Raw genomic sequence first — 20,934 nt, forward strand, 5'->3', positions numbered from 1 at the left:
AAGTACGCAATCAATCAACAGGCTTGATTCTAACAGTCTTTTAACCAAAAGTTTCAAATATGTTTAAACAAACCAAGTTCCAAAAATCCATCAAGTCTATTTTTGAAAACTGATTTGGTTTTACCTGCAATCTAGTTATTTATTCTTCAAAACATATTACTAGACAAGGCATGGAAATGACACCATAGTTATTATGAATTAGAACATCACAGACGCTGCTACCACACTCATTAATCTAAATAACATTGACCCGCATATAAAATGTGCACCTGAAGCCGAAATTGAATGGATAATTAATTTTTCAGACTTAACTATCATCAGGCACCCAAGCTACTTAAGATATAAGGTTTTCAGAAAACCCACCCAAACAGTCACTACAATCCGTCAAGATTCTTTGAACCTCCAAATTCACAAACAAACAGCGTACAACAGCATGGTGTACTGAGGCTTCAATGTTCCAATGTTTAAAACACCTTGAAAATGAGTTGAACACCATTTGTAATATAGCTAAATCTAATGGATACAACAGATTCTTTATTGAAAAAATAATCAAGGGGTAAATATAAATATCGCCCCTCTACCACTCTGAAAAAAGATAAACAAAACAACTCCTCCCTTTCTATCTTTACGTTCAATGAGCAAATTTAAAAAGTCACCAACATCTTTAAAAAGCAGGATGTAAAAGTAGTTTTCAAAACCAACAATAGGAATGCACAAGTCTTACATAATGCCACATCTATAAACAAGTTCAATCGTTTTTCAAAATCAGGAGTAAACAGGATTATTTGCAACAGTTGTAATTCTTCTAACGTCAGACAGACTGGGAGGAATTTTAACCCTTTAACATTCTTTGGTAAATATAAGCACCGAAATTATAAAGGCTACATTTCATGACTTTATCAAGTGAATATGGACCTGGTTAGTTATGTTAACTTTGTGTGCTAAATGATCCCGGGTAATTATATTTACCATTTTTGTGGCGTTCTGTTGGCTACACTGGCAAAAAAGCAAATAACGGTAAGAATATTTACCAATGTTACTTCCGGTCAGTATATATGTATACTTATAATCTTACAAACACTCCTAAATCAAAACAAACTACAGCCCCAATGGGCCTTCCGCCTACCAAGCGACCGCTGCTCGGTCCGTATGCCTGCAGATTACGAGGTGACGCATGGTCAGTGTGACGAATCCTCTCGGCCATTATTCCTGACTTTCTAGACTTCCACCTACCAAGCGACCGCTGCTCGGTCTGTAGGCCTGCAGATTACGAGGTGACGCATGGTCAGTGTGACGAATCCTCTCTGCCGTTATTCCTGGCTCTCTAGACCGGGATCGCCATCTGACAACTAAATAGCACCTCAATTAAAGGTAATCGTAGAATGAGTGAACCTGGAACCAGCCCTCATATCCAGGCAAAAATGCCAGACATGGCCGGGAATCAAACCCGGGCTCTCTGGGTGAGTGACAGGCAAGTTTGACCGCTGGGTCAGCTTCAAACATTAATTACCAGTAGGCAACTTAAAAACCTTGAAACTTTACATTAGTTTCACCGGGGAAACTTTGTCAGTTTCCTCTAAAAACTTATTTCAGTTCAGCAACTTTGATCAGTCAAACTGTTCGAAAAAACTAATAACACCAAGACAAACACCAATCAACAAGTAGTTTTTAATTCTTTAATCTAACAGAATACAGCACACTGGATACAAAAGCGTCCAACATGACGACGAAACACCTTTGTTTAAAATCTTCCATTGTAATTTGGTCACCGGTATACTGTTCATAGTCAGTTTATGGAGATCTTGTACTGTGTAAATTAGGCCTACATCAACTTTTAAAGGTTATGATGAACTTGAGAATATGGTTTTGAATGCAAGTATTGATTCTCAAGTTCTCGAATGCATTATATTCAATTCTGCCCGTCTAATCACAATCAAATTGGAAAGAGAAAGTTATCATCAAAACATCCAAAATTACGGTTATTCATGACCTTGAGCTCAGCTGGAAAGCACGCTCACTGTACAAGCCAGTATGAGTGCGAAATTATACAAAGTTTTTACATGTAACGTGCACAGATAAAATATTTTAAAAACTGCAGTCGTTTTAACACAAAAACCTGAAATTCCCAGTCTTATATTAGGATCAAAACAGCAATAGGCAACCCAAAACCTCCCATGGCTTTATGTACTGGTATGTAATCTGCAACATCTGTTCTGGTCTCAAAAACATAATTGTATACGATAACATTAAAATACTAAATTTGTGTTACTTAAGAAGGAGGTTTCAATTCCTGCCTGAAAGCTCAGTGACTATACAGTGCCCTAAGGGAAGTGCTGAAAACCTGTTCAGCGATACACGCGAAAAAAGTAAAAAATAAACATCTAACCCTGGACATACAAGCATTTGACGAAACTCGTTCTGTCTTCAAGCAGAGCTGTCGAAATGTGCGCTGTCTCCTTCCAATTGTTGTGGACACTCTGCTTTATTATTTCAATCCTGTAAACAATACCACTTGAATGCGATGCTAAGATGGTCCCTTTTGCAAGTTCACCGCTGTTCGCTTTTCCGGTATAGTTCTTCCTCAAATTACCACAATGACGGGACGTAAACACCAAGATTCGTAAGTATGCCGTAGCCATCCTTTCGTGGGATACAGTTTCTTGAAAAACACGTGATCGAGGATTTAGTGTTGAGGGGACTGAAATTTCTGGACGGTTGATATGGGAAATCGTTTCTTCGAAGAACGGATAATGCAGGGTTTTTACAATGTGATTTGATTAGGATGCTCACGGGACCATGTAACTTGAACGAATAATACTGGAAAACGTAGCTTCCGGGAATGCATAATTGAGGTTCTACTGAATACTATTTATCTATTGAGTGATTAGCAAAAGAGCGCATGATATGCCTTTACTGTTCCATAATAAGCATCTGTTCATGCACATATCACAAACGGCTATCGAAAATAACATTTTGTCCAACCAACCTTCGATTTATTCTTTCCGTTTGAAAGTTATACAATATATGATGGCTAAACCCCAGTTATTCAGTATCTCATTGCCGTAGGTATTATATGGAATCTATGTGGCCCAATGATGTTAAAATTATTTTACTTCGCGAGGGCACCATCACCCTACTTTTCGCTTTCTGCACTGCTAACAATTGTGAAGGTATAGACAGGCTGTTGCAATTGGTTCTGGATAGTTATGAAGAATTATAACAAATAATGTTTTGAAACAAATTTTTCCCATGAAAATAATAATAATAATAATAATAATAATAATAATAATAATAATTTTTAGATTTCAGATAATGTACAATATACCATGAGCTCTTGGAAATGGAACTCTACAATGGAAGAGGGGACTTCCTTGCTAAACTTGTGGGAGATGCTTTGGAAGAGATCACTGTGGATCAAGCTATTGATTCGAAAGCTGGTGGGGACAGTGAAGCTGAAGATGAAATAAGTTTCAATAATGTGTCATTGGGAGCACCAACAGTTTTCAGTGTATAAGTAATGTGCCCGTTGCATTTTCGGACGTGTTCCAAAATGGCACCTAGGAAAGGTATAGACCACTCAGACCCACGAGAGTATACAACAAAGTCTTAACATTTGGATACAATAGGAGGCCATGATTAACTTGGAACTAATACATTTCAAAGGCGGTGCAGAACAGAGCAAGGTCATGCAAATTGTTTCAAAAAAACAAGTAAAATAGAATAGATTGAAAAAATTTACTTGAGAAACTGAACTCGAGAAGACAAGAAGCAAATTGCTGTTGCTCCGTAGAAGAAAGGAAATTGTAAAAATTTCGGCAGAAATTCTGAAGAATTGCTATTATAATTTAAAAGAAGACGGCAAAACAACCTGCAGAAACACTGTGGAGGATATAAATACAGCGAGATATACGAGAATTTATTTAAATACGTATACTGATAGACCCAAGGCGCAAGATCTGTGATATTTCGGAAATCATAAATTGGAAGCCATAAGAAAGGAAAAGGATAGGAGAGAATTACTCCATTAGAAGGAAAATCGAGGAAGAAATAATATTTTAGAAAATAAATAATTTAAATTTGAAGATTTTCGTAAGACAAGACGAGAGATCTTACGCAGACTTAGAGAACTGGTCAATTATAACACAAGAGAAGACGAAGAGAATAGTTTAAAAGAAATATTATTCTAAGAAGAATCTAAAATGAATATTTACTTCTCGATAATATTTGATTTTATTGGCATTTATTCTGAGAAGATGACTTCCTAAGCATCCAGATGGACCAACTTGGAGGGAGATATCATCTGAACAGCTGAACCTACCCAAGATGAGAGGAGGAATTCGCCCAGGCGAACCAACCTAAGATGAGATGAGGAGGCCAGCCGAACCTTGAACCATGGCCAATGAACCAGCGATGTGACGAGAAAAGGAGAGCAACTGACGACTGATATGATGAAAGACGAGCTAAGTGTTTACAATAAGTAATATCATTCTTAATTTAGATAGGCAAATGCATTAGAATAGAGTATTCTAAGTGTGAAATATTTAAGAGTGCAAGTGAAACAGTGAAGTGAAGTGCGTTACATTTAAGCTGCTAATACTATATTAAGTTCGTGTATAATTAGATAGATATCTTGTGAAGTATGACTATGTATGAACAAGTGGATCAATGAGGTAGTTGAGAATACGAGTAGGAAGAAAAGTTATCTAATAGCTGATTGCAAGGATGGAGAATAATATCTATGAATCTCGTGAAACCATTCAGTCAAAGATTACGTCACAGGTGGATCGCATGTAACAAGAGAAAGATATAGTCGAGTTATTCCTTATAAAGTAATCGTGTTAAATGCACAAATACAGTATTTAAGGTTAAGCAACGTAATTTTGGAAGAGATCAATGTAAAGGAGTATTTACGTACAGAAGAATGTTATGTCTCAGTAGTTGCAATTATTATGAAGGAGGTTATGAATGATGAGAATAGATATTGAGAAAGATGAAATGGAATTAATTGAAGGTTGTATAAGGTAGTAAGAAGATATAGGAATTGATTTGAGTATGATAATGTGCGTTGTGGTAATTATGAAACATATATATGGATGGTAGATGCTAAATATGAATGATATTGGATCAGTTAGACGATGTAAGCACAGGGAAAGAAATACACCACAGGAGTGACATGAAATAAGGTACAGATGGTGAATATTCGTATATAGTTGAGATTTGAGAGGTGATGTAGTGTCGAATACAGCTATTAATATAAAATATATGAATCTTGTGACATATTCTCGTAACATGTGTGAAGTGTGAGGTATGTTAAGACAATATATATAGTAGAGGCGACGCATATACATAGTACCGAGATATCATAACGTAGACACTTATTTAATTACTTGCACATATGATATATTTGAGATAAATTTAACGAATGAATGCATATTGAGCCGCATAACAATAAATTAAGAATTTGTAGATAGAATAGTGAGATAGATTATTTTATATTTCGAGTGTTGTTTTATAATTCATGCTAAAATTTTAAATGAGAAGGTAGTAAATTAGGAGCCGTGATTTAAGAGGCAGTAGGGATGGAAACCTTAGAACGTCAGTCATCATTATACAGTTCTTCGCAATGATATTCTATATTAACAAATTCAGATTTCATTACTTAAAAATTTATAAATTATAAGGAGGAATTCAAAATTTAAAAAAAAAATTATAATGTAATTGTGATACAGAGATGCATGTGAATGACTAGTTTAATTTTTCAAAGATGATTATAGATATGGAAACTTGAGTTCATTTCAGAAACACAGAATTCATTATATCATATTTTGTTTTGTAAGCCAGTGCTGACTTAAATACTGAATTTCATGAATTATTATTAATTTTGAGCAATGATTCTGGAAGATTATAATGACATGAGTTCTCAATTCTTTCTTAGATTTCTTAGTTTAATAAGTATGTTTTTTCATTATTTTATAATACAGTGAGTGATAATTTGTAGTAGTTATAAGTAGATTAAGTTTGTAAGGTGTTGATCATGCGATTTGCGTTAGAATATTGCGGTCGGTGATGAATTTACATTTATATGCGATAGGATGGAGATGTTCGTCGGTGATTATCGCGTATGGTCCCTACGTTTTTCTCCGAATTCACGTAAAGCCTAACCTACCAGAAAAATTAAATATTTTTCTTATTTAATGAGATACCCTGAAATTACATCTGACTGTCGGGAATTTATGGTTGTGTCTTACCTGGACGCGGGAAGGGCTCAGTAATAATGAACAGGGAACCAGTACAGCTGTTGAAAGTGATTCGGATGATTCTGTTCTTGATCACGATTATTGTCCAAGTGACGATTTACTGAACAATGCAATAACTAATGATTCTAGCTATACGGATACAGATAGGGAAACTTCCAATAATTTTGATGATGATTACCAGTGGTCTAAACAAGGCAATTTTCTTCAGCGCAATGTCCTCCTGGTATTGGTATCAAATGTGAGGTTGACATCAATTGCTTTTCCAAAGTCTTCATGCTATTCTTTTCCACTGCCTTAGTGCAGCACATTGTTGGCCAATCCAATTTGTATGCAAATCAAGAAGGGCTGAACTTAGATCTTTCTGAGGAGGAGCCCATAGCATACCTTGGTATCTTGATAATCATGGGTTTCTATTCACTACCTACAATGAAGTTATATTGGTCAACAAACTTGAATTTTTTGTTGCTAGAGTAGCCTCTGTAATGCCTCTGAAATGCTTTTTGAAATTTACAATATATCTTCACTTGAATGACAATGCCATAATGCCTGAGAAAGATTAACCCGACTTTGATAAACTGTATAAACTTCGACCCTTGATTGACATGCTAAATTTTTTATTTTATGACTCTCTTTCACCACCAAGATATCTATCCATTGATGACAGTATGGTCGGTTACAAAGGCAGATCCACTCTCAAGCAATATATGCCAATGAAACCCATTAAACGTGGGTTCAAAATTTGGGCTCTTTGTTGCACGGTTACCGGCTACATGATTTCATTTCAAATTTATGAAGGCAAAAGTAAAACGAATGAAAACCTTCCACTTGGTGAAAGAGTAGTTTTCGAGTTATCAGAAGCTTTTCAATATCATGGATATTGTCTATTCTTTGGTAACTTTTTTACTTCAATTCCTCTTCTCTCTAAGCTTGTCACTAAAGGTTTGTTTGCTTGTGACACTCCTCGCCAAACAAGAAAGTATTTTCCCAAAGCACATCTTAGAACCGATAAAAATCTACAGGCTGGTCAGTCAGATTTTGTCACATCCAATGACATATCAGTTTATAAGTGGAAAGATAGGGGCACTAAATGTGTTACAATAGGCAGTAGCATGCATGATACAAGGAAAAGGTAATCAGTTAGGCGCACAAATAAGGAAGGTAACAAAGTAGTAGTACAATGTCCCGAGGCCATCAAAGACTACAATATGTTTGTGGAAGGGGTGAATCGATTCGATCAGCTCTACTCACTGTTATTCAGTGACCTGGAAATCAAGAAGGTGGTGGGTAAAGATATTTTATTACCTGCTCGATGCCTGCATTGTCAATAGTTATATTCTGTACAGTGAGACTGTACGGCTCAAAGACAATGAAGTGAAGCCAGTAACTCATTGGGAATTCTGTAGTACTTTAGCAAACGAGTTGATTGCCAATTTTTGTGGTAGAATGCGGAAAGGAGCCCGGCCAAAAATAGAGAAAGAAAAATCCATTAAAAAGCCAACCGTGGGGCGACCTAGAGACAGGTGTAGGTTTAGGCTATGTAGAGGAACATTTGCCTGTACCTGGGACATGGAGACTGCATGCATATTGCAGCAGAGGGGACAAACAGAAGCGCAGTAACCTCATTTGTCAGAAATATGAAGTTGTCCTCTGCAAGTATTGTTTTCATCCGTTTCATACTGAAAATTAGATAATTAGTCTTACATTACTAACAGAGAATTAAAATTTATCTTTTCAATGATAACCTACTAAGCCTTTAGCTGTACTTTTATATGTCCTAATGTTGTAATAATTTGATTGAAAAACAATAAATTATTTTCGGTAAGAATATTTACCTAAGAATTTGTAGTGATCTTTACCCCTAATATCCATTGGTATATATATTTACCAGGGCATAACTGCAAGGAAATAAAAGACTATGGCAATATTGCATTATATAATATGCCTACTATTAGGTTCTATATACAACTGTTTGGAAATAATTTTTCATAATAAGCAGTCCTGTCACTTAAAGGGTTAATATAAGGTACTCGGAACACGTCAAGGCCCTGACAAATGCTGGGGCTGTACCTTAATTAAGGCCACGGCCGCTTCCTTCCAACTCCTAGGCCTTTCCTATCCCATCGTCGCCATAAGACCTATCTGTGTCGGCGCGACGTAAAGCCCCTAGCAAAAAAAAAAAAAGGCCCTGAAGTACAATAAATTTTCAGCTGTAGGACAGCATATGCATGACTATAATCACAAATTCACAGACATAAAACAAGATATGAAAATTCTCAAAATCATCAACAAAGGATCCCTCCTTAACATTACTGAAACCTGTTTCATACAACTAGATCAATATTTTAACCCGAATCATAATGCCATTTCAGAAAAGCCAAATATCCTATTTTACCTTCTAATTCCCATTTTTAGAAACATCAAACCAGCAAGTCATAATTCAGTTTTTCATAATATTCACAGTACCTTTCCACAGCAGCTATCTCTTTTTTCACAACCTTCGGTCCCACCTTCCCCTCCAACCCCCTCTCCTTTCCTGACCTCTCCCCTCCCTTCCTTTTCCTTTGAATCTCACAACCGTTAGTATGAGACACACAACAATAAGCCATGCACCACACGCCGCAACAAGAGGCCTCAAATAACCTATGCCATTTGAATAACATGCTCCCTACTACAATTCATTAATTTTATCTAATTTTATTCATCATTTAATCAGGTTAACTTCATGGACACCGCAATAAATTGTGAATTTATACCAGCCACAAATTGAGAATGAGTCAGTTTTAACCATATCTTCATGTGCTGTCCGGACAATGTCCAACAGCATTTCAGCAGATTTTAACAGGCACTACGGGAATATTTCATTTTATTTATGTTGGTCGATGTGGAAACACCATCTAGCAGTTCTGCATCAGCTGGTGGTTATTTACAGTGGCATCCAGTGGCTTGCATACTGCTAACACCACTCAAGTAGATTTTGTGATTGATGACCTTACTACAGAATCAACATTTACCAGTTCCTGTTTTGCAATTGAAATTGTAATGATTAGCAATGATGGAACTAAAAGAAAGAGTCTGGATGATGAGCATACTCCAGATGCTAAGAATTTAAAGCCTAATTTATTTATTTTTCAAATTTTACACATAGTTCTCCCCAGATTTTTATATCAATTGTGATTTTGTACATTTGGTTTTATGTCAATTGTGTGTTTGTTCATTTGTTTAGTTATTACATGAATTACATTACAGCTGAAGACGGCCAGCCAAGGCCAAAACTAGTCCCTAGTTTAGTAATGTAATTCAAATTATTGCATATTATAGTATTGAAAAGGTGGACTCGTACCGACATTAATTGAATAATTATTGTACCGGGAGGTACACCTCAACTCCGCTCATTCAAAATCAGCGCCTTAATAAACTCCTCTATCGATCAAATAGTGAAACTGATAACACAACAAGTTGGAACTTTAATCAGAAGATGTCACTACTAAAATACTAAGTAATTTTGTTATTGTGAAGTTTCCCATACTGAGTGAATTTCTCCTTGTTTTGTTCTGCTATACATCAAGAAGTTTGGACATTTTTCCACAGATGACACTACTAAAAAAATTCTGATCATGCACTCTGGTGCAAGGTGAAGGAACTTACAACTTGAAGTTTTGTTTTTCTAGGTGTTCATGACTGAAACTATATTAATTTATTTTTGAGTTGGCAGCACTTCCTTTTCTTTCCGCCAGTTTTGAATCTAGCCAATCAAAAATTTTTGTAATTAATTTTCAGCCTATCACAGGCTTCTTGTTCGATTTTGAGTGTAACTTTTGAGTTCAACCAATTAAATTGAGAGGGTGTGACCAGTTTAGTCTTGAATTCTCTCAAACCTTCCCTGAGGGTATATAAGTTGCGGCTTCTCGGGTTTCCTTGCCAATTGATCGTCGTCTTTCTAAGTGTATGTGTTAAGGCAGGTGGCGGGTCGCCTCTTTCTTCTGTCAGCAGAACATCTATATGGTAATGGCCGTATAAAATTCTTTCTTTCTTGCTGCCTTTACCTGAGGGGAAGGTCCGAGTCTTTAATTATGTAGCTATGCTTTTCTAAAATGTAACTTAATGTAAAAACATGAATCTTTAATTGTAAATCGAGATAGAGAGTAGGTTACCCTCTTGAGCTTCCCTTCATTTTGGTTTGAGGTGACTATGTTTTCGTAACTGTGTTCTACTGTAATGTGTTAAAGTAATTTCCATGCGAGCCACCTCAGTAGTTTGGGAATAGCCCGTTTCATCGGCCGAGAGCCCTGTAGGATTTTATATTTCATTTTCTGGAGCGCAGGTTTTGCCTCCATTCAGTTTGTGTTCAGGCCGGTTGTTTAACCTGTTCTTTCTCGCAAAGGCCCTGTAGGTTGGGTACTAGATACCCCTGTATTAAGCTATTGCTATTTGTAATTCAGAGAGTGTAACATTTTGAGGTAATATTGCCTTGAGCGGGCTGTAAGAAACTGAGAGCCTGTTAGCTCTTTTCAAGGTTTTTGGAACAGTAAAATGCCTCTGGGAGGCTTGATATTGTATTTAGGGAGCAAGTGCTATTGAATTAGGGGATTTCTGCCCTTGAATAAATGATTCCTTAGTTTGAGTTAAGGTTTTTGTAAACTGGATCCGGTATCCCTGATTTTGTAAAACTAGGGGCTTGAAGCCCAAAATTCTTTAAGTTTTGAATCTTGGATTTCTCCAAGTCTTGTTTTGAGATTGCTAATTGTACCTGTTATATTGTTATTTGTTGATTTTTTAAATTCTAAAGAAATATAACCTTCAGTTCAAGTTTTAAATTAATTTTGATATTGTAGATAGACCCATTCACCCCGGCACCTTCTTTAACCACTTTCTGCTCCACGGGTATCCCCGGAACAATTATTATTGTGATCACAATTTAATAACGGATAAAAACCATTAAGTTTATATCCTATGAACCAGGAATGAGTTAGCTGGAAAATTTATAATGTCCAATAACGGACTAACTATATTGGTATTATAAATTTACTCATTCAGAACAAATATTTCAGGTTCCCTATGGGAATCAACATCTTTATCATCTGATGGCCTGGCAGGCTTTAATTTTTGAAAATGAGACAAAGTCTCTCATAGTGCATTGGCACCGCTGGTGGCTCCAAGTAGTCTACGCAGTGGCCTCCACGGTATACACTGGCCATGCGTCTTGGTAGGTGTGCTATTTCCAACTGATGAGCTTAACTTAGTACACTGGTGCAAAACGCTGGCAACTAGCAATGAGTTAGCAGGAAAATTTATAATGTCCAATAACGCACCAACTATATTGGTATTATAAATTTCAGTGATGGGCTAGCGACGGAATCGAGTAGAATCGAGTAATGTGCTCTTAGAATCGGTATACTCGACTCCAGACTCGAGTCCAAGCATACTAGTGTCGCTATCTGTGGACATGTCTCAGAACTATAATCTATTGTACTGGAGTGCACGGCATTCAGGGTCACCCACAGAATATTTTTGTGATGTGGATTGCAATATGTTTGCTGCTGATGATTGGTTTTGTCAGAGTCGTCGGCCGTCACTAATTTGATTGTTACGATAATTATTATCATCATAGGCAAAAATTGTATGACTTACTAACAAACTGTCAACTTGAAAGATAGACAAGTAGGACCGAAGATGAGCGTGGGATGGGGACAACTTCCACACTGCATACCCCACCTTTTCTAATGTCGATAACGGCAGCGTTCTATTATTATTGTTGTTATTATTATCATTACTTTTCTTATTTATTAAAATGCAGCCTGGAAACAGCCACCAGGGATTTGTTGATAGCTATGAAATATTATTCCCGCGACGTCCTTGTAGGAAAACGTGTAACAATATTGTGCGAAATAATGACAATATTACTGCGAGAGAATTTATTGCAAAGATACACGTTTAGGGCGTTCAGAAATATGTCTGCTGTAGTATCACTTACTGATATTGTCCGACTCGTTGGCTGAATAGTCAGCGTACTGGCCTTAGGTTCAGAGGGTCGCAGGTTCGATTCCCGGCCGGGTTGGATATTTTAATCGCTTTTGATTAATTCTTCTGGCTCGGGGACTACGTATTTGTGTCCGTCCCAACATTGTCCTCTTCATATCCACACTACACTACCAACCACCACAGAAAGACGCAATAGTGATTACATCCCACCATATAAGGTTGGCGTCCGGAAGGGCATCCAGCCTTAAAACGGCCAAATCCACATTGCGGTGTTGTATTCACGCATTCTGCATAAATAACATGCAAATCCATCGGATTCCTATTTGATTAAATCACATTAACATTCACTGACCAGTAGCTAAGTCGGGTGCTCTCTTGAATACCTGAGAAACGGGGCAAGTTGGCGGTTCGGTTAGGGGCGCGCGGCTGTGAGCTTGCATCCCGGAGATAGTGGATTTGAATCAGACTGTCGGCAGCCCTGAAGATAGTTTTCCGTGGTTTCCCATTTTCCCACCAGGTAAATGCTGGGGACACGGCTGCTTCCTTCCGCCTCCTAGACCTTTCCTATCCATCTTCGCCGTAAGATTTATCTGTATAGAAATAATATGAATCACCACCTTATCAATACACTATTTTATTTACTACCAAACTGGTAAATAGGGTCAATACCGGTTTCGACCCCTAAGGGGTCATCCTCAGTTGACACATATAAATATCTATAAAAACATCACATATAATAGTTAAAGTTTAAAATTGATGTGTCGTTAGTATACTGGTAAGTACATATGCATGTATTATGGAATTTATAAGTTTGTTCTATTAGAGCTATTATGTAGATTTTCTGTTTCTTTGTAAACAGTATCAAAAGTATTGTATTGGATGTGGTTCATCCATTTGACAAAATGCTAGTGGATTGAATATGTACATTTGCTGGGAGGTACATGCTATTCTATTTTACAATTTTTGTTTTACATAATATGGGGTAAAATTATTACATTTGCACATATATGGTGATATTAGGTACAATGTAGGGTGTTAAAGATGTACTATTTGAATTTTCAGTATCCTGATTACATTTCATGTAGTGGTTGTAAGGTTTACTGATTCACTTGTTTAGTTCAGTTAAATACATAATGACCTTGTTGGTTTGAATTCTTATGATTAAAATATTGGTATGTAATACCTAGTTAACATGAATCCTTAATATTAATATATAAGTTTGTAGCACCTCTTATTCCCGTTTTCAGTCTTAAAATAGAATTGTGTCTTGACACTTTATTTTGTTAGACATATAAAAGTCTTGTTAAAATAAAACTTTGGGGCTAAAACCGGTATGAAATACCTATTTAAAATACATTAGATAATGGTATTGATATGTGGTGCTATGTGCATATTCAAAAAATCTAAATGAAATATAAATATAAATTGGTGACAGTACTGTAGGTTGTTGTGTTGTAGTTAACGGCTGGTCCATTAAAAATATATATGTTTACTTGAATAGGATCGATCACATGCTGTACGCGTTACGAGTGAAATTGGATAATATATTATAGTAATAACTAGTAATTTTGTAGGATACTGCTGTTGTAGTTGGAAATCTTGAATATCATTGAGAAAATGTTCTCATCTTGTCGCGTGTCGAATACAGGTTGAGTAGGTCACCATTAAGAGATGAAGTGCATATTGGATGTCGTATATCTAAATTAGGTTGTACGTTGGTTGTATCGTGGAGACGTGTTGTAAATTAATATATCTGTAAGTAGAAATAATAAGTGTGTGAGATAATGTATCGAAAGAATGTAGTGGCAAGTATATATCGTATTACTTACGTTGGCTGTTGGGATCGTGTGCTCTGTATGGCTGTCTGTTGAGATCTGTAGCGTGTTGCTCTGAGGTTATAGTTTACGGCGGTAGAGGGGAGGCTTGAAGGGATGGGTGGAGCGCTGAGGATGACCCCTTAGGGGTCGAAACCGGTATTGACCCTATTTACCAGTTTGGTAGTAAATAAAATAGTGTATTGATAAGGTGGTGATTCATATTATTTCTATATAGTGATACCAATCAATACGGACAGAAGCTTATAAATAATAATAGATTTATCTGTGTCGGTGCTACGTAAAGACACTAGCAAAGAAACAAAAAAAAAAGTAGGCCTACTGCAATGTATTTTTCTTCAGACAATTAACACACAAAGGATTAGGTTCATATCAACCTTTAACCCTCAAATGGTCTATGTAAACGACTGTTACGGTCACACGATTATCAGGATTTTAGTATACTTTCACTAAAAATTCTTAAAAATAGGTTTTAAAAGGAAATCACACAGTGTAATACATTTATTAAATCATAATATCATAGGCTATTGAAATAAATATATTTTTGTTTTGTACCTTTCATTATATCTTTACAGCCATCCTGAGTTTCCAAAAAGTGTTCCAAAATGATATTATCAAAATGTTTGCGCCCATACCAGACACTAAAACACTCGACTTACCCGAGAAAGTTATATCACAATGTTGTTCACTATCTTATGCACTTCAGAAAAATATAAACACTTTTGATGTTATATACACAAATAAAGATATATATACATATATACACAAGCACTAGAACGCCTCCGCAAAGTCACTCAGAGGAGCTACCAGAATTAGACTGCTCTCTCCTTTTTCTTCCTCTCCTTTCAGGCCTCCTAAAGTGCTGTAAATTGTGGTAACACTCCCTGTGAACTGCATAGTTACAACTAGGGCACAAATACCGGGTCCTTCCCCTTTTTTGTTGGTCCACAGATTATGCATAAACGTTCCAGCTTTCCAGGAAATCTGTCAATGTCACTGTCATTATCACTCATATCACTCGCGTCACTCATTATTTCATCCAACATTTTCCGAATGGGACTTGAACCTAAATTACTTGGGACTTGAAATTAAATTACTCACCATTTCCGCAAATAACTGATAAAAACAGCGCGTACAACAGAACGACACCATGACGCGGCAAGGCACCATATTGTACTGCGCAGTTAAGGTAGCGAGCCTAAAGGCCGAATTTTAAGACTGCGTAGTTCATTTAAACGGCAGTCTACAGCCTAGCAACTAGAGTAAAAAGAGAGACTGGAATCTGCTGTTTAAAATGATACTACATAGAGCACATTTGTGTGTTACTTCGCATAACGAGAGCGTGTCTAATGAACGGCTGCAAAACAGTCGATATATCGTCGTTGACCACAACAACATGTACAAAAAGGGCTATGCATCGTCGTTTAATCATTTGAGGGTTAAATGACAATATTCTGGTTGTAGGTGTCGATCATTGTTGCTATATGTCATGTTTCCTTTATGAGAGAGAATTGCTGTATTTACAGAACCCTGTTTCACTTGTGAGCGTTTCGATCACCCTTGACCAGAAACAGAACCATAGTATATATTTTTGTTGCTGTAAGAAGAAAAATATTGATAATCATCAACCTAGAGAAAAGCAGTACACAAAATATTTATTTTAAGTACCGGTAATAGATTGTTTTATGTAAGTAATACATTACAAAATTGATTTTCTGTTCTTAAACTACGTTTACATTGTTTACATAACTATGTTACCGTATTTACGTGGGTATGTACTATGATCCTTGTCAATCCCACGATGGTGACGTAATTGTCCTTCAGGCATTCTCACACTGATTTCATGTGCTGCATTCAGGTATTTTAGTATGGTGTTTGTACTTCTGTTTTAACTTAAGGTATTATTACATACTGTATGTTTCATAGAGCTTTATTGGGAACAGTTTCAGAGACATCAAAGTACTCCCATACAGCCGATCTTTTCCTACTTGACATTGTTAATGTTTTACAGAACTGCTTACATCCCGCCGCTATTCTTCGACCTTCGCTCAGCTTCTAAAGACTACACTCAGTTTTGTTCCTTTGCACAGTCATGTGTTGCAATGATAAACGTCAAAACGCAGGGTGTATTTTATTCATTGCGTTCCATCAACTGTTAAACTAGAACAGAATGACGTTCTGTCTGATGATTTGCTGCGTGTACATACATCACATTCTGGACGCCTAATCTTAATACCCTACATTATATCTGCCAAAAGTATGATGTAAATATAAACTATTCACCTGTCCCCTCCGAGGATTGTAGGCTTTGGCGCGGTTAGCAATAGGCTATGATTACAACATACATGTGCCAGCAATTCTGCCGACTCGAGGCTGACATATCTGAGCACTTTCAAATACCACCGGACTAAATTAGTATCGAACCTGCCAAGTTGGGCTCAGAAGGCCAGACAAGCTATGTTATCAATATTAGAATAGAGGGCATATTCAGTAAAGTGGGTGAGAGACGCCGTTAACGGATATTTTCATACTTTATTATGCGTATTTAGCTGTAGTATTATCGTTCTCAAGTCATCATCAAATTCGAATTATTTATTTTGCTCATTCATTAAGAATAGTTATATCGAACCGCTCTATTGCAATCCCATAAAACCTCAGCGACCACTTGTACATATGCTCCATCCATCCAAGAGAGGGCGAGAGAGCGAACGTGTGACGTCATGCTGTCATCAAGCCTGCGCAAGCGAAACGAGTCCGAGCCTGGACTCGAAAGAGTCGAGTACCGCGATTCCAGGCATCACTCGCGCACATCACTAATAAATTTACTCATTTGGAAGAAATATTTCAGGTTCCCTCATCATCATCATCATTTCCCTTTATCCAGCTGTACCCGGGTAGGGGCAAATATGGTTCCTCTCCACATTCATCGGTCTTTCCACCACTCCTCCTCCAACACCGTGTCTCAGTCCAGGTTTCTTCCTATAATACTGCATTGGATTGTATCCTTCTATCTCAATCATGGTTGTCCACAGCCTCTCCTTCCTTACATTTGCATTTACATCACCTTTTTTTTGGCATTCTTTCGTCGCTCATTCGCTTTACGTGCCCAAACCATCTTTTTTTAATTATTTTTTTGCTAGGGGCTTTACGTCGCACCGACACAGATAGGTCTTATGGCGACGATGGGATAGGAAAGGCCTGGGAATTGGAAGGAAGCGGCCGTGGCCTTAATTAAGGTACAGCCCCAGCATTTGCCTGGTGTGAAAATGGGAAACCACGGAAAACCATCTTCAGGGCTGCCGATAGTGGGATTCGAACCTACTATCTCCCGGATGCAAGCTCACAGCCGCGCACCTCTACGCGCACGGCCAACTCGCCCGGTCCAAACCATCTTAATCGGCTCTTCTCTATTCTATCATTCATTTTTTCCACTCCGATTTCTTCCCAGATTTTCACATTCCTTAATTTTTCTCTTCTACCCTTGTGTATCATACTTCTCAAGAACTTCATTTCGGATGCCTGTATTCGACTCTCATCCTTCTTTGTCATTGTCCAAGTTTCTGCTCCGTAAGTTGTTATAGTAGGTACGTAATACATCTTGTACATAGTATCCTTTGCTTTCACTGGCACATCTTTGTCCCATAACACGTTTCTTACACTATGATAGAAACAACTTCCAGCTTGAATCCTCTTACTAATCTCAGCATCCAGTCGAGCATTCTCCATTAATTCACTCCCCAGGTATTTGAACAATTCCACTACTTCCAGGGGCTTGTCTGCAAGTCTAATCTGACCTTTTCCTTCTTTCTCCCCTCTAGTCATAACAAGAGTTTTACTCTTTTCTACACTTATTTTCAATCCACATTCTTCAATCTTCCCATTCACCACATTCAACTGTTCTTGAACCTTCCTGTCGTCTTCTCGCCAAACCACAATATCATCTACAAATAACAACATGTTCATTTCTCTTCCTCCATATGCTGCTTTTGCTGTTTTCATGATGTCATCCATTACTATTGTAAACAGGATTGGTGACAGAACACTTCCCTGTCTCAGCCCACTAGTTATTTTGAACCAACTTGTCCTGTTAACTTGTGTTTGCATACAACTACAATATTCCTTGTACAATGCCATGATCATTTTTAATAATCCCTGTCCAACTCCTTTTTGCACTAGACTGTCCCAAACTTTAGTCCTGGGGACACTGTCATATGCCTTTTCAATGTCAATAAATGTCATCACCATATCATTCCCGTACTCCCACTGCTCTTCTAAAAGTTGTCTCATAATGAAAATGGGCTCTATTGTTGACCTTCCACTTCTGAAACTAAACTGATTTTCCTGTATCTGATTCTCAACTCTCAACCTTATTCTATTTTCCAGTATCCTTTCCATGGGAGAGTAATTCCCTGTAGTTCTTCAAAACTTTCTTATCACCTTTCTTGAAAATTGGGATGATTATTCCTTTTTGTCAATCCTCAGGGTCCTCCTTATTCTCCCAAACATTCCTGAGAACCTGATATGTCCACTACAGGCCTGCAGCTCCAGCTGCCTTTATCATCTCCACTGAAATTTCATCTATTCCAGCAGTTTTTCCATTCTTCATCTTTCTTACTGCCATTTCAATTTCATTCATTGTAATTTCTTTATCCATTTCTTCATCAATTGCCTTTCCTGGTCATCCACTGAATTATATCGTTCTACGTTGCGATTTTATTTGACGTAAATAAATATCACATGAGAACACGTTCACTTCCTTATTAAAATTACTTTATTTACGCTGTACGTCACAACACACAATTATACACAGCAGCAAATGACACTATACACACTCAATAGCGGAGTACCCTGAAGTCGATTCTGACAAGTACAGATATCAACAATACTGACGCGCGCACTATAACATACTCTCTCTTGAATTCACTGCCTCACTCACTCGAGTCCAATGATCTGACTGACTCCACCTCGGAGCCCAACAGTCACTCCCAGTCCATCACTTGCCTGAGTCCCAAGAACCAAGATCTGCGAACTTAGAACTGAGAACTGCCTTCACTGACTGACAAGTCGATATTTGGACCATGTTATGCATCACTAGACTAAGCGCCAAAACACCATTCTGAGATAATTGAGCTCAAAGTTTCCAGTCGATTAAAAATCCATTTATTGTTAAACTTTCCCAATTTTTTGCAATAAGTAAGAATTATTATTTTTGAACTCTTTTGTAAAACCTCAACCTAATTACTTATCAAACAACACTAAAAATAAATAAAATGGTCGTTAGTCTATTTACGTTTGTTGTTTGACCGTGCATTTTTGTTTTGCATCAACAGACTAAGTGACTTTTAAGTCCTTTGGTTGCATTATGCATAACTAAACAGTGCATTTGGACTAGTCTGTGATAAAGCATAAGTAAACTACACGACGTTTCTGAAATTTACAGTTCAATAAATAAATAATCATTTCACTATATTGGATACATAATCGTAAATGAAGTTGTAAATTACATTACCTAAGATACAAATCATTTGTGAAATCTACAATTTAACGTTATGGAATTATGAAATAAGTCGGTTATTTTTGCTCTCAAGACTTTTGTAGAAATTCCTTTTCTTACCGGTAGTGTGAGGGAATAACAATAACACGCACAATTTTGCAATAACAAGTACTTTATTATTTACTAATTGGCACAAAACAGAGTAATGTAATGTAAAACAACTGAATAAAAATGGAACTAATAAAGCTTACAAGACAACAACATATCCAAAATGAACTCGGACATTATGTATTTTACACTTTAACCCCTCAGCGCCGACCTCTATACGTGGTATAGACCCTCTTTTCTTCCGTAGCCGCCGACCTCTATACGTGGTATAGACCCATACATGGTTTCACATTTACGGCTATAGTGCAAAGAGTTTTGGAGTTATGGATACGCAAATTGTTGTGTTTCCAAGAAGAAATTTTGGAGTTTATCAGTGTTGTAAAATAAGAATTGAAGATCGTTAAAATGTAGTTGTTTTTGCAAGGATACATATTTGTCAAGTAAGTCTGAGCCTTAATCTCTGTTTCTCTTTTAAGTCTGTTTGCTTCATTCTTTCCCGCAGAATAAAATAAAGAAATGATGATCTGAGTAGTTTGTCTTTTCGCATGATGTTAATTGCTCTATTTGTACAGTGACAGTGCGGTTTATTTGTTATATTTACCTTTATTTCTCGGATTGTAATATTTTCGTAACTCTCCACGAGCGCTCTGTGTAGGCATCAGTTAGTGCTGCTTTCTGTCATACGATATGAGAACCAACTGTGCATGGTGTAGATCACATTTGAAAGACGATGTCTCAACCTTTTATCTGAAATATGTATCGAGTTGGTTTATTTCGTCATAAATGTTATTCCCCTCATTCAGTTTCGTACTGCTGCCTTCGGTCTCGCTGCAGCTTCATCAGTCCGTGTGACGCGCCGCGCTCAATGGCTAGCTCCAGCCGTGGTTTGACTGACAGTAACGTGCTTGATATATTGTATAATTCAGATGAAAGTTTAGTCGGAAGTAGTAGTGACAGTATTAGCAGCAGTGACAATGAAATAGATGATTTGGCTGTGGCGGATGCAGTGGTAAATGATGAGAGCGACGATGAGGAGGAACCAGTACTTGGAAATTTCGTGTGGGAGGCTATGGATAATTACACAGGTCAGAGGGAAGTTTTCAACAGTGAATTCGGACCAAGAGGTGGTGCACAAAATATCAGGGGAATCGTTGAATGTTTTGAAACGTTCTTTGATATTAGCATAGTAGAGTTAGTTGTGAAAGAAACTAACAGGTATGCAGAGCAATATCAAAATGTTCGTGGAAATCTTTTTTCGTTT

At 37.2% G+C, this 20,934-nt stretch overlaps 1 protein-coding gene across 1 annotated transcript in view; it reads right to left on the reverse strand.

Moving 5' to 3' along the window:
- The window catches only part of LOC136874927 (centromere protein I), a 331,694-nt gene that overhangs the window by 224,434 nt on the left and 86,326 nt on the right, over positions 1-20,934 (reverse strand). The gene's annotated exons all lie outside the window — the stretch shown is intronic.

This window comes from Anabrus simplex, chromosome 5 (assembly GCF_040414725.1).
Source record: "Anabrus simplex isolate iqAnaSimp1 chromosome 5, ASM4041472v1, whole genome shotgun sequence".
Lineage (NCBI taxonomy): Eukaryota > Metazoa > Arthropoda > Insecta > Orthoptera > Tettigoniidae > Anabrus > Anabrus simplex.